General features: G+C 42.1%; 1 protein-coding gene and 1 pseudogene across 16 annotated transcripts in view; both read left to right on the forward strand.

Annotated features, from left to right (window-relative positions):
• The window catches only part of SNX14 (sorting nexin 14), a 98,661-nt gene that overhangs the window by 2,099 nt on the left and 83,246 nt on the right, over positions 1–13,316 (forward strand). The window lies entirely within an intron of this gene.
• Positions 579–8,949, forward strand: LOC149126566 (small ribosomal subunit protein uS5 pseudogene; annotated as a pseudogene).

A 13,316-nucleotide genomic window follows, 5' to 3' on the forward strand; every position in this document is an offset into this window, starting at 1 on the left:
GAGAGAGAGAGAGGTCTTCCATCCGCTGGTTCATTCCCCAGTTGGCTGCAATGGCTGGAGCTGCGCCGATCCAAAGCTAGGAACCAGGAGCTTCCTCCCAGTCTCCCACGGAGGTGCAGGGGCCCAAGGGCTTGGACCATCTTCTGCTGCTTTCCCAAGCCATAGCAGAGAGCTGGATCGCAAGTGGAGCAGCCGGGACTTGAACTGGCGCCCATATGGGATGCTGCCACTGCAGGCAGTGGCTTTACCTGCTACGCCATAGCGCTGGCCCTGAGGAAGGGAATTACACATAAATATTACCTCTGAGTGGTTGGGTTTGAGTAGAATTTTGCATACATTTTTGGGTATTTTCCATTTATTACTGCTATAATCAGCAAAAGTGATGTTAAACATTATAAAACTGTCTTAAATAAATGAGTGGGTAGGTATCCTTTTCCCAGGAAAAATCTGTTCAAAAGTTACAAAACCATAACTTCTATAGTGTGCTTTTCATTGTGTATATAGGATTTTATTTAAAAGATTTGTGTGTGTTCATGTATATTCACTATCTCTGGAAGATTATTATGCAAGAAAATCCCCTTTATGTGATAAGGGAATATATCTATTCTGAAATTATACAAAATTATACCTATATAGACAAAATAATCAGGGTATAATGTTAGAATTAGAAGAAGTGAGAAGAGCTTCTGCTCTGAGATAACACCACATGGTGAATGACAGCGGTGCAGCGTGAGGGCCCTGGAAGGGGAGGCCTTGGGAGCTTCCTCAGAGGCTTGAGCAGAGGCGTCCAGGGCCTCAGTCTTTGCCATGGAGCTCGCGGAAGCAAGGCCGATGACCAAGAGTGGCTGCTGTGACCAAGGTGCGCCGCCTGGGTAAGGGCCTGAAGATCGCGTACCTGGAGGAGACCTACCTCTTCTCCTTGCTCATCCAGGAGTCTGAGATCATTGACTTTTTCCTGGGGCCAGCCTTCAAGGCCAAGGTTTTAAAGATCATGCCAGTGCAGAAGCGGACGTGGGCTGGCCAGCAGATCAGATTCAAGGCGTTTGTTGCCAGCGAGGCCTGGATGTGAATTGCTCCAGCATGGTAGCCACTGCCATGCAAGGGGCCATCATCCTTGCCAAGCCCTCCTTTGTACTGGTGCGGGGAGACTTCTAGGGGAACAAGATCGGCAACCCCCACACAGTGCCTTGCAAGGTGACCAGATGCTGTGGCTCTGTGCTGGTGTGCCTCGTTCCTGCTCCCAGGGACACTGGCGTCATCTCTGCCCCTGTCCCCAGGAAGCTGCTGCAGATGGCCGGCATTGATGACTACAACACCTCAGCCAGGGGAGTACTGCCACCCTGGGCAACTTCACCAAGGCCACTTTGGACGCTGTCTTCAAGACCTACAGCTGTCTGACCCTCAGCCTCTGGAAGTAGACTGTTCACCAAGTCTCCCTGTCAGGAATTCATGGGCCATCTTGTGAAGACTCATACCAGAGTGTGCAGAGGACCCAGGCTCCAGCTGTGGTTATAGAGAGGCAGAGAGAGAGAGAGAGAGAGGGGTCTTCCATCCACTGGTTTACTCTCCAAATGACCACAATGGCCAGAGCAGGGCTGATCTGAAGCCAGGAGCCAGGAGTTTCTTCTGGGTCTCCCACGTGGGTGCAGGGCCCCAAGGACTTGTGCCATCTTCCACTGCTTTCCCAGGCCATAGCAGAGAGCTTAGTTGGAAGTGGAGCAGCCCAGACTCAAACTGTCACCCATATGGGATGGGTGCACTCCAGGCGGCAGCTTTACCTGCTGTGCCACAGTGCCAGACCCCTTATATAGTCTTGAAACTTATAGCTGCTAAATATCTTTGAAGGCGTTTTTTGGGAAATAGATTATTCTTGCAGTGTGAATTATGGTGCTGAATCTTACCTGTTGGAAGATAAGAATATAGCCTTTGGACCTTTGTAAGTGATTTGTAGGAAGAGTAGAGTCGCCTACTGTAGTTTTTATTTAATTTTTTAAATTTTATTTTATTAATTAGTTTTTAACAGATTCAATATGATTTATAGGTAAAATTCTAAGCAACTCTAAGAACATAATGATTTTTCTTTCCTCCCTCCCACTCCCTCCTACCCTTCTTCCTTTTCTCTTCCTGTCTTGTTTTTGTATTTTTTGAGATAACCTTTTAAATTTACATTACAGTAGAAAGGCTTAATACTTCATCAAAGAAGAAATTTAACAAGTAAAGTAAAAAGACCCTAGTTTAGTGGGAATATAGACAATGGCTATAAATAATAATTAAATGGGAAAATGACCATTTCACCTATACAAAATACATTTTAAAGTAATCACAGATATTTAAAACTATATAACTATAACATTCTTTTTTTTTTTTTTTAAAGATTTATTTACTTATTTGAAAGGCAGATTTACGCAGAGGCAGAGAGAGAGAGGTGTCTTGCATGCACTGGTTCAGAGAGAGAGAGGTCTTGCATCCACTGGTTCACTTCCCGGATGGCCACAATATCTGGAGCTGCACCGATCCGAAACCAGGATCCAGGAGCTTCTTCTGGGTCTCCCACATGGGTGCAGGGGCCTAAGAACTTGGGCCATTTTTTAATGATTTCCCAGTCCATAGCACAGAGTAAGATAGGAAGTGGAGCAGCCAGGACTTGAACTGGTGCCCATATGGGATGCCAGTGCTGTAGGTGGCGGCTTTAACCTGCTGCACCACAGCCCTGGCCCCTAGTATAACATTCTTAAGCATTGGTTTGACAAAGGTATAAAACAAAGTTTTGCAAAATTGTTATCTGTAGCAATACTTACATACACATTCTTTTTATTTTGGTTTCTTTTTGTTTAAAACGTGGTATTTGTCTTTCTGGGTCTGACTTATTTCACTCAACATAGTGTTCTCCAGTTGTATCCATTTTGCTGCAGATAGTAGAATTTCATTCTTTTTTATAACTGAATAATATTGTGTGTAAATATATCACATTTTCTTTATTCATTCATCTGATGAGGGACACCTTAGTTGATTCCAAATTTTGGCTGTTAGGAACAGTGCTGCTATAAACATGGTGGTGTAGGTATCTCTTTGATACATGGTGTTCAAGTCTTTTGGGTATATAAGCAGTAGTGGTATTGCTGAATCAAATGGTAAGTCTGTTTCCAGTTTTTTCTTTTTTTTTTTATCTTTTTTTTTTTTATTTTTTTTTTTTTATTTTTGGCAGGCAGAGTGGACAGTGAGAGAGAGAGACAGAGAGAGAAAGGTCTTCCTTTTGCCGTTGGTTCACCCTCCAATGGCCGCCGCTGCAGCCGGCGCACCGCGCTGATCCGATGGCAGGAGCCAGGAGCCAGGTGCTTTTCCTGGTCTCCCATGGGGTGCAGGGCCCAAGCACCTGGGCCATCCTCCACTGCACTCCCTGGCCATAGCAGAGAGCTGGCCTGGAAGAGGGGCAACCGGGACAGAATCCGGTGCCCCGACCGGGACTAGAACCCGGTGTGCCGGCGCCGCAAGGTGGAGGATTAGCCTATTGAGCCACGGCGCCGGCCCGTTTTTGTTTTTTTTTTGTGTTTTTTTTTTTTTGTGTGTGTGTGTGTGTGTGTGTGTGTGTTTTTTTTTTAAGAAATCTCCACACTGTTTTCCACAGTGTCTGCGCTAATTTATTTTCCCATCAACAGTGTATAAGTATTGGTCTTTGTCCATATCCTCGCCAGCATTTGTTACTCTGTGTTTTGGATTTTAGCCATTCTGACATGGTGAAGTGATATCTCATTGTGGTTTTGATTTACATTTCCCTGATGGTTAGTGAAGTTGATCATTTTTTCATATATTTGTTGGGCATTTGTATTTCTTCTTTTTTTATATATATATTTTTTTTTGATTTTTTTTTTTTTGACAGGCAGAGTGGACAGTGAGACAGAGAGAAAGGTCTTCCTTTGCTGTTGGTTCACCCTCCAATGGCCGCCCGCAGCCGGCGCGCTGTGGCCAGCGCACCGCGCTGATCCGAAGGCAGGAGCCAGGTGCTTCTCCTGGTCTCCCATGGGGTGCAGGGCCCAAGCACTTGGGCCATCCTCCACTGCACTCCCTGGCCACAGCAGAGAGCTGGCCTGGAAGAGGGGCAACCGGGACAGAATCCTGCGCCCTGACCGGGACAAGAACCCGGTGTGCCGGCGCCGCAAGGCGGAGGATTAGCCTAGTGAGCCGCGGTGCCGGCCTGTATTTCTTCTTTTGAGAACTGTTGAAGTCCTTTGCTCATTTTCCAACTGTATTTATTATTATTTTTTTTTGCTGTTGTTAAATTCTATATAGTAGGAACATTCCTCAAAATTACAAAGGCTGTATATCACAAAGCAACAGCCAATATCATACAAATGGGGAAAAACTGAAAGCGTTTCCAGTCAGATCTGGAACAAGACAAGGATGTCCAGTTTCACCCCTCTTATTCAATATAGTACTAGATGTTTTAGCAAGAGCAATTAGGGAGGAGAAAGAAATAAAGGGTAGTAGTGGTAGCTCATTGTGTTTTTAATGTGCAGTTTCTTGATGTTTATAAGGCTCATATTGCAAACTGAAGTTTGGAGTTGTTAAATAACTTGCTCAATCTGATAGATAATGTTGCAGAATGGGACTTGAATGTAGGTCATTCTGATCCAGAAGCCCAGTGTTTCAAGAATTATACTAAAAAGTCATTCTTAACAACAATAATAATAATTATTAATAAATTTTTAAAAAGATTTTATTTATTTATTTGAGAGGTAGAGTTACAGAAAGAGGGAAAGACAGAGAGAAAGGTCTTCCAGCTGCTGGTTCACTTCCCAGATGGCTGCAATGGCTGGAGCTGAGCCAAATCGAAGCCAGAAGCTTCTTCCTGGTCTTCCACGTGGTTGCAGGGGTCCAGGCACTTGTGCCATCTTTCACTGCTTTCTCAGACCACAGCGGAGAGCTGGACTGGAAGAGGAGCAGCTGCGACGAGAATTGGCGCCCAATGGGATGCAGGCGCCACAGGCAGAGGATTAACATACAGTGCCACAGTGCTGGCCCTATTAATAACTTTGTAGATAACATGGACTCATAAATTGTAGAGAATTTAGGACATAAAAATATAAAGATGTATAAATTTACCATTTAACCATTCATCAGTGACTCTTCTTGTTAACATTTTAATCACTTTTACCTGCATCTATCACTTTATTATACTGAGACTATTCTGTATATATGTAAAATCTTATTCCATATACATGGAGCCTGTTTTTAAGTGTTTTATTGTTTTATTTGTTATTTTTGAAATGTTTAAGCATGTTACATACAAAAAACACTCTTAAAAATCTTTTTATTTATTTATTTGTATTGCTTTGAAGGGCGGAGCAGCAGAGAGAAAGAATCTTCCATCTGGTTGTTCACTCGTCATATGCCCACAACAGCCGAGGCTGGGCCTGTTCAAAGTTGGAAGGCAGGAGCTCTATTCGAGTCTCCCATGTGGGTGATAGTTACCCAAGTACTTGAGTCATCACCTGCTGCTTCCCAGGGTGTGCATTAGCAGGGAGCTGTGTTGGAAACAGAGACAGGGCTTAATGCCAGCCACTCTGATATGCGATGTAGATATCCCAAGCTGTGCTATGCCATAGCACCCATCCCTAAGCACTTTTAAGGACTTACTTAATCGTTATAATTACACTATGAGTTAGGTGTTATTATTCCCCTGACCAAACAGGGGTCAGAGATGTTAAGTATTGCATCAGAGCCAGATTTGTCAGTCTCCAAAATGTCATGTATTTTGTTCCCAGATTTCACTCTGTATTTTGTTTCTTCATTTTTCCTTTCCTAAAATAGTAGTAGGTTTTTTTTTCGAAACAGTAATATTGTAGTTTTGTAGTATATTTTAGTATTTGTTAGGGTGAAACTTCTCTGTTGGCACTTCTTTTTCAAAGTTGGCTCAGCTTCTTCTGAACCTTTGTTTTTTCATATACATTCTGGAATGAATAGAGGACAAGTTTCTAAACAGCTGATATTTTCATTGTGGTTTCTGTTTTGTTTGTATATGTTGTCATATAATGAACCACCCCAAGATTTAGTGGTGTAAAGCGTAGCAACCTTTAATTTGCTCACGGAACTGCAAGTTGAACAGGAGTTAGTAGGTATAGCTACCCTGTGTTCATTGTGTGTCAGCTGGATTTGTAGGCTTGTTTCCTCACTTGATAATTTGACATGTGACAGTTGGTGCTCGTTGTTGAGAACTGGACTATTGGTCAGAACACCTAAAAATGACCTTTCCACATGGTCTTTTTACCAACATGATGCTGGGTTAGAATCACAAATAACCTGAGATAGAGAGCTGGGTGGAAACCATATCTTTTTTTATGAACTTGCCTTGGAATTCAGGCATCATCACTTCTGCTGGTGCTTAGAAGTGACTTATTAAGGCTAGCTTGTAATCAAAGAAAAGGGCTTTAGATTCCTGCTTTCATAATCTGAAAAATTTTATTTAACTTGTAAATTAATCTAAGTAGAATTTATATTTTATTATATTTAATAGTTCCATTTATAATCATAAATAGCTCTTCATTAATTCAGATCTTTTTTTAAAAGATTATTTATTTAAAAGATTTACAGAGAGACAGAAGGAAAGACAGAGAGAGAGAGAGAGAGTGATATCCTCCATCCACTGGTTCCCTCCCTGATGGCTGCAATAACTGAACTGGACCAGGCCAAAGCCAGGAGCCGGGAGTTTCTTCTGGTCTTCCATGTGGGCACAAGGGCCTAAGCATTTGGGCAATCCTCTGCTGCTTTCCCAGCTGCATTAACAAGGAGCTGAATTGGAAGTGGAGCAGCCAGCACTTGAACAGGTGCCCATTTGGGATGCTGGCACTACAAACCATGCCTTTAACCCGCTGCACCACAGCACTGGCCCCTCAATGACCTTTTCTTAATAGTTTTTTAAAAAAGATTTACTTATTTGGGAGGCAGTGTTACAGAGAGAGAAGACACAGAGAGGCAGAGAGGTCTTCCATCTACTGGTTCTCTCCCCAGATGGCCACAACAGCTGGGGCTGGGCCAGGCCAAAGCCAGGAGCCAGGAGCTTCACCTAGGTCTCTCATGTGGGTGGCAGGGGCCCAAGCACTTGGGCCGTCTTCTGCTTTCACAGGCGCATTAGCAGGGAGCTGGATCGGAAGTAGAGGAAGTTGGAACTTGAACTGGTGCCCATATTGGATGCCAGTGTTGCAGATGGTGGCTTAACTGGCTATACCACAATGTGGGCCCCTAATAATTTTTTTTATTATGGAAAGTTTCAAACATGTACAAAATAAAAATAAAATGGTATAATGAAACCTGTATGTACCTTCTGGCTAGCTTCATAATTATCAATTCAATGTCAAATTTCACCTCCCTCTTGTATTATTTAGAAGCAAATCCCATATGACACATTTTGTTTATAAACATTTCAGTATGTATCTCTAAAAGATAAGCTAGTTTTTCCTTTAATAACTATAAATTTTACATTAAAATAATTTCTTTTAAAAACTTTATTTCCTAAAGTCATTTATTTCACAAGCAAAAATTCTACATAATTGTGCATAACATAATCTGATATCTGTAAGTATTGTAGAATGGCTAAGGCAAACTGCTTCACATATCTCATATACTTATAAATTTTTGCAGTGAGAATGCTTAAAATGCTTTAGTAGTTTTCAGGTATACAATATAATGTTATTAACTATAGTCTCAAGAAATTTCTTAGCATCATCAAATATCCATTTAGTTCAGATTTCCCTGAGTTTGTTAGAACTCCCTCCCCAACATTTTATGATGAAAATTTCAAAAATATAAGCAAAGCTAAATTGTACAACTGATTACAGAATGCATAGATTTTACCATTAACATTTAACTATATTTGCTCTATTGAGTCTATCCTTATTCTGTTCTGCTCATCAGTGACTCTTGTTTATAACAGCTTTTTACAATTCATCAAATTAAGATCTAAGTAGGGTTATTAATTCAAAAGTTCCACTCCCCTCCCATTTTTTTGAACTTGTGATTTATCTGTTGGAGAAACTATGCCATTTGATCCGTAGGCACTCTGATGTGGTATGTGTGTATCCTAACTCCTAGGCTAAAGTGTGCTCGCCATTGACTTTTTGAGGAAACCATATCATTATGGATTTTGCTGATGCTTTCCTTGTGGTGTCATGTTTTTGGTTTTGTTTTTAAACTCCAACCTTTATATTTTGGATAGCTAAAGAATTTGATCTATAAACTCAATTAGATTTAGTTTAGTTCTGGGGGGAGTTTTGCAGGAATATTTCAGTGATGCCATGTGTATATTATTGGGTCACAACAGAGGACACATCAGATGGGGTTGCCCTACTTTTTCTGTAGATTCAGAAAGCAACAGCTGATGACTTGGTCAACAGACTTTCTCTTTGGCTTTATGTTTATCAATTTTCTCTCTCTCTCTTTAAAGATTTACTTATTTTATTTGAAAGGCAGAGTTAGAGAGTGAGAGACAGAGAAAGAGAGATCCTCTATCCACTGGTTCACTCCCCAGATGGCCACAGGGGCCAGATCTGGGCCAGTATGAAGCCAGGGTTCCAGATCTTAATTTGAGTCCCCCATGTGGGTGCAGGTGCCCAAGCACTTGGGCTACCCCCCACTGTCTTCCCAGGCACATCATCAGGGAGCTACATTGGAAGTAGATTAGCTGGGACACAAACTGATACCCATATGGGATGCTGGTTGCACAGGTGAAGGGTTTACCCACTATGCCACAGCGCTAGCCCCTTAGCAGTATTCTTTTAATCAGTTACTTCATTAAAGGTTGCAATGTGGTGATTCTTTCATACCTCCTACATTTTTTATTTGAAAAAAATTTTTTTTTTTTTGTAGAATTGCTTTACTCCATCAATTAGGTGTCAGATCAAAGTTGATGCAGAGATCCCCCAGCAGGGCAATGCTTCATGGAGCTGCAGAGACTAAGCATCAGCGTATGAGAGCTGGAGCATGGACTGTAACCCAGGCCCTTGGGAGTTGATACTTAATCACAGTGTGTCCCAGATGCTGGACTTGGAGCTTTAGGATTACTGTTTGTCCTGCCTTTTTTTTTTTTTTTTCCTTTGGTCCAATTAATTTTTTCTAGTTCTGTAGCTTGTAGCTCCTACTTTTGTGATTGAAATGTTTACCCTGTGCCTCTTCTGCCATTGTATCTAGGAAGTATATAACATTTTTTTTACAGGCTCATAGAAGCAGTTTGCTTTGAGATCTCAGATAAGACTCTAGACTTCAACTTTTGAGCAATGCTGGACCATTAAGGCTTTTAGACTTTTGAGGATGGAATGAATGCATTATGAGATGGACATGAAGTTTTGGGGGCCAGAGATGGAATGTTACAATTTTGTTGTTAGTTGGGGAGCTCACAAAGGCCTGTGTATTAAAATACTTGGTCCCTAAAGACCTATGTTATATAGTATTTAGAGATCAGGCTTTTGGGAGGTGATTAGATTGGATTTGGTTGTAGATTTGGAGTGAAGCCCCAGTAATGAATTCATGGAGGCTTTGTAAATAGGGACATAGACACATACTTTCCCTTTTGTTATGTAATCTCTGTGACATTGAGGCTTTGTTTCCTTGCTTACCATGTCATCATTCCTCTACACACACTCTGCCACTGCCATCCTCTGGTTCAGGTGGCTGAACCAGTGAGGCTCACCTGATCTTGGACTGTGAACCTCTAAAACTGTGAGCCAGGATAACCTCTTTACTTTATAAGTAGCTTCTGTCAGATATTTGCTATAGTGATGAAAAGCTGACTGGGGCCAGCACTGCGGTACAGCAGGTGACGCAGTCATCTACAGTGCCAGCATCCCACAGGAGTGCCAGATTGAATCTCAGCTGCTCCCACTTCCAATCCAGCCCCCTGCTGATACTCCTGGGAAATCAGTGAAGGGTGGACCAAGTGCTTGGGCCCCTGAACTCACATGGGAGACCTGGAGGAAGCTCCTGACTCCTGGCTTCAGCCTGGCCTAGCTGTGGCCTTTGTGGCCGTTAAGGGAGTGAACTGGGAGATGGAAGATATCTCTCCTCTCTGTGTCTCTCCCTCTCTTGCTGTAACTCTGACTTTCATATAAATAAATTTTAAAAAAAGTTAATTCAGGTGACATAATTAACTCTTCTCTTCCTCCCTTCATGTAGTACACCTTTTCTTACAGTTTTCTTTGTTAGCTCTGTGAAGCTTGGTGTGTGAATACCTGTTCAGATTGGTGTCTCTGTGAGAAGACAACTGCTGAAGTGTTTTACTCAGCTACTGTCTTTCTCCACCTCTGGCTTTTAAATCTCGTACTGAATCTATAGATTTTACTTCATTGTCATCTATATATCCTTCTGGTATTGGAGAAGACATCTTTCTCATTCATAACCGTTTCTTCCATTATATGGTTCTGTATGTCAACTATCTTATCTAAAACATTCGACTATCTATGTTCTTTTTTATAAAATATTTTATTATCATTTATATATTTATTTGAAAGTTAGAATTCTAGAGAGAAGGAGAGACAGAGGGAGAGGTCGTCCATCTGCTGGTTCACTCCCCAGATGGCCACAGTAGCCAGGGCTAGGCCAGGCTGAAGCCAGGAGCTAGGAACTTCTTTCAGGTCTCCCACATGGATTACAGGGGCCCAAGCACCTGGGTCTCCTTCACTGTTTTTCCTAGGCCATTAGAAGGGAGCTGGTTTTGAAGTGGAGCAGACAGGACTCGAACTGGCACCCATATGGGATGCCGACATTGCAGGCAGCAGCTTTACCCACTGAGCCACACGCCGGCCCTTTATCTATCTGTTTTTATTTGAAAGCCATAGTCAGAGAGACGGGAGAGGTAGAGATCTATCCACTGGTTCATCCCCCAAATGGCCACAACAATCAGAACTGGACCGGTTTGAAACCAGGAACCAGGAGCTCCCTTCAGGACTCCCATGTGGATGCAGGGCCCAAAGTACCTGGGCTATCCTCCACAGCTTTTCCAGGCACACCAGCAGGGAGCTGGATGGGAGATGGAGCTTCTAAACTGGTGCCCATATGGGATGCCAACATCATAGGTTGTGGCTTAACTTGCTTTGCCACAGCACTGCTCCCTGTCCAATATTTAAAAAACTGTTGTCAAGATATTAAAATCTTTCTTGCTGTCAGTTGTGAAATTATAGGGAAGTGAAAAAATGAGTATATAGTGATTTCAAATATCAAATACACTGAGAATTATTTCTTTGTAAAAATATATCAAGCAATTTGAATAGTGTTTGCCTTTTTCTTATCTTACAACTTAGAATATGGAATATCTTTTCTGTGACCAGGTAAATTGCCATATGCTTAGATTTGGGCCAACTTCCAGCAGGTTTTCCAGTGTCGTGAGATATCTCCAAGAGTTCTTTAATATGAAGATTTATCCCTGCATCCCTTTCTCTGGTGCATTTTCATCCTTTTATCACAACCACTTTCCTTATTGGAAATTCCCTTCACTATGCTCCTCTGCATGTCTGCATTCTCTCAGTCAGCTGTTTCTTCTGTAAGTACCTTTACATTTTTTTTTTTAAAGACATATTTATTTATTTGAAAGGCAAGGTTACAGAAAGGCAGAGTCAGAGAGAGAGAGAGAGGGAGAAAGCAAGAGAAGTCTGTCTGGCCGGCGCTGTGGCTCAATAGGCTAATCCTCTGCCTGCGGAGCCGGCACACCGGGTTCTAGTCCCGGTCGGGGTGCTGGATTCTGTCCCGGTTGCTCCTCTTCCTGTCCAGCTCTCTGCTGTGGCCCAGGAGTGCAGTGGAGGATGGTCCAAGTCCTTGGGCCCTGCACCTGCATGGAAGACCAGGAGAAGCACCTGGCTACTGGCTTCGGATCAGCGCGGTGCGCTGGCCGCAGCAGCCATTATGGGGTGAACCAACAGAAAAAGGAAGACCTTTCTCTCTGTCTGTCTCTCTCACTGTCCACTCTGCCTATCAAAAATAAAAATAAAAAATAAAAAAGAGAAGTCTTCCATCTGCTGGTTCACTCCCTCGATGGCCACCGGAGCTGCACCCATCTGGAGCTGGGAGCCAGGAGTTTCCTCCAGGTCTTCCATGTGGGTACAGGGGCCCAAGGACTTGGGCCATCTTCCACTGCTTTCCCAGGCCATAGCAGAGAGCTGGATTGGAAGTGGAGCAGCTGGGACTAGAACTGGCTCCCATGTGGGATGCCAGCACTGAAGACTGCAGCTTTACCCACTACGCCACAGCGCCGTTCCCAGTACATTTACATTTGATTTGAATTTCACTTCCAGTAGTATCACTGTTCATTTCTTTATTTCCATGTTTGTGGACCAATAATTTCCTTTTTGGTTGATTTTGGTAAAATGTTAAGTGGGTGTTTTATTGGGAGAGAGGGAAGTAACACAACTCCTGCTTTGCTGTCTGCATGAACTGACCAATAACAGATAGGTAATGAGTGACTGATCAGTGACACAAGTGAAGTGGCTGGTTACTTATTATAATCTGTTGTTTATACATTTATACAGTGATTTGTGAACTGAAGAGCCAGCAGTAAAGTTTGTACTTTATACAGTTACTCTCAGTTAAATATACTGTGGTTATTGGAATTTGAATAATGTTGTGAATGACTAATGTTATTTAACAAAATCATGGTGACTGAAATTCGCGCCTATCAGAACTGTGCTGTGTATGGACTGCCTATATTGAGGCACCTTAACATAACCTCTTATATTGTAGTGTATCATCTGGTTTTTGCTTGCTTCTCTAGATTTATTTCTATTTTCCTTCAAACTATACTTAGACCTTAGCCCACATGTTTCTTTCAAGTTTGAATTTCTCTGCCTTGTTTCCAGTCCCGCATTCCTCTACCCTGCCTCCCCGGGACCTTCTTTTGCTTTACTCCTACTTGCTGTTTGTCTGCAGTACTGCTTTTTCTGAAAAAGACTTTTCTGCTTTCAAGTTTGAGTGATCAATCTGTGGTGTCCCTGTATCATGCATACATTCTGTGTCATATATCAAATACATGATCACATTGTGTTATACTGTTTACATTCCTGCTTCCACTGTTAGATGGTGTTTTTCTTGGGAATAGAGATTATGGTAGTGCTTTTCCTTCCTAAATCCCCAGAGTCTAGCACTATCTAGAACAAAATAGGTACCTAGTAAATTTCTTTTGGCTTAATGAAAAATAAGCATAATTATGGTGGAGTATGGAAAATATCCTTAGTAGGTATTCTGAAAGTATGTAATATAGATCAGTTAAAGTGATAACAAAGATACCAGATTATGAAATATTGATAATTTATAATTTAAATAAAACATACATTAATTAGCAT

This window comes from Oryctolagus cuniculus, chromosome 5 (assembly GCF_051225735.1).
Source record: "Oryctolagus cuniculus isolate XC-2025 breed Fujian yellow rabbit chromosome 5, ASM5122573v1, whole genome shotgun sequence".
Lineage (NCBI taxonomy): Eukaryota > Metazoa > Chordata > Mammalia > Lagomorpha > Leporidae > Oryctolagus > Oryctolagus cuniculus.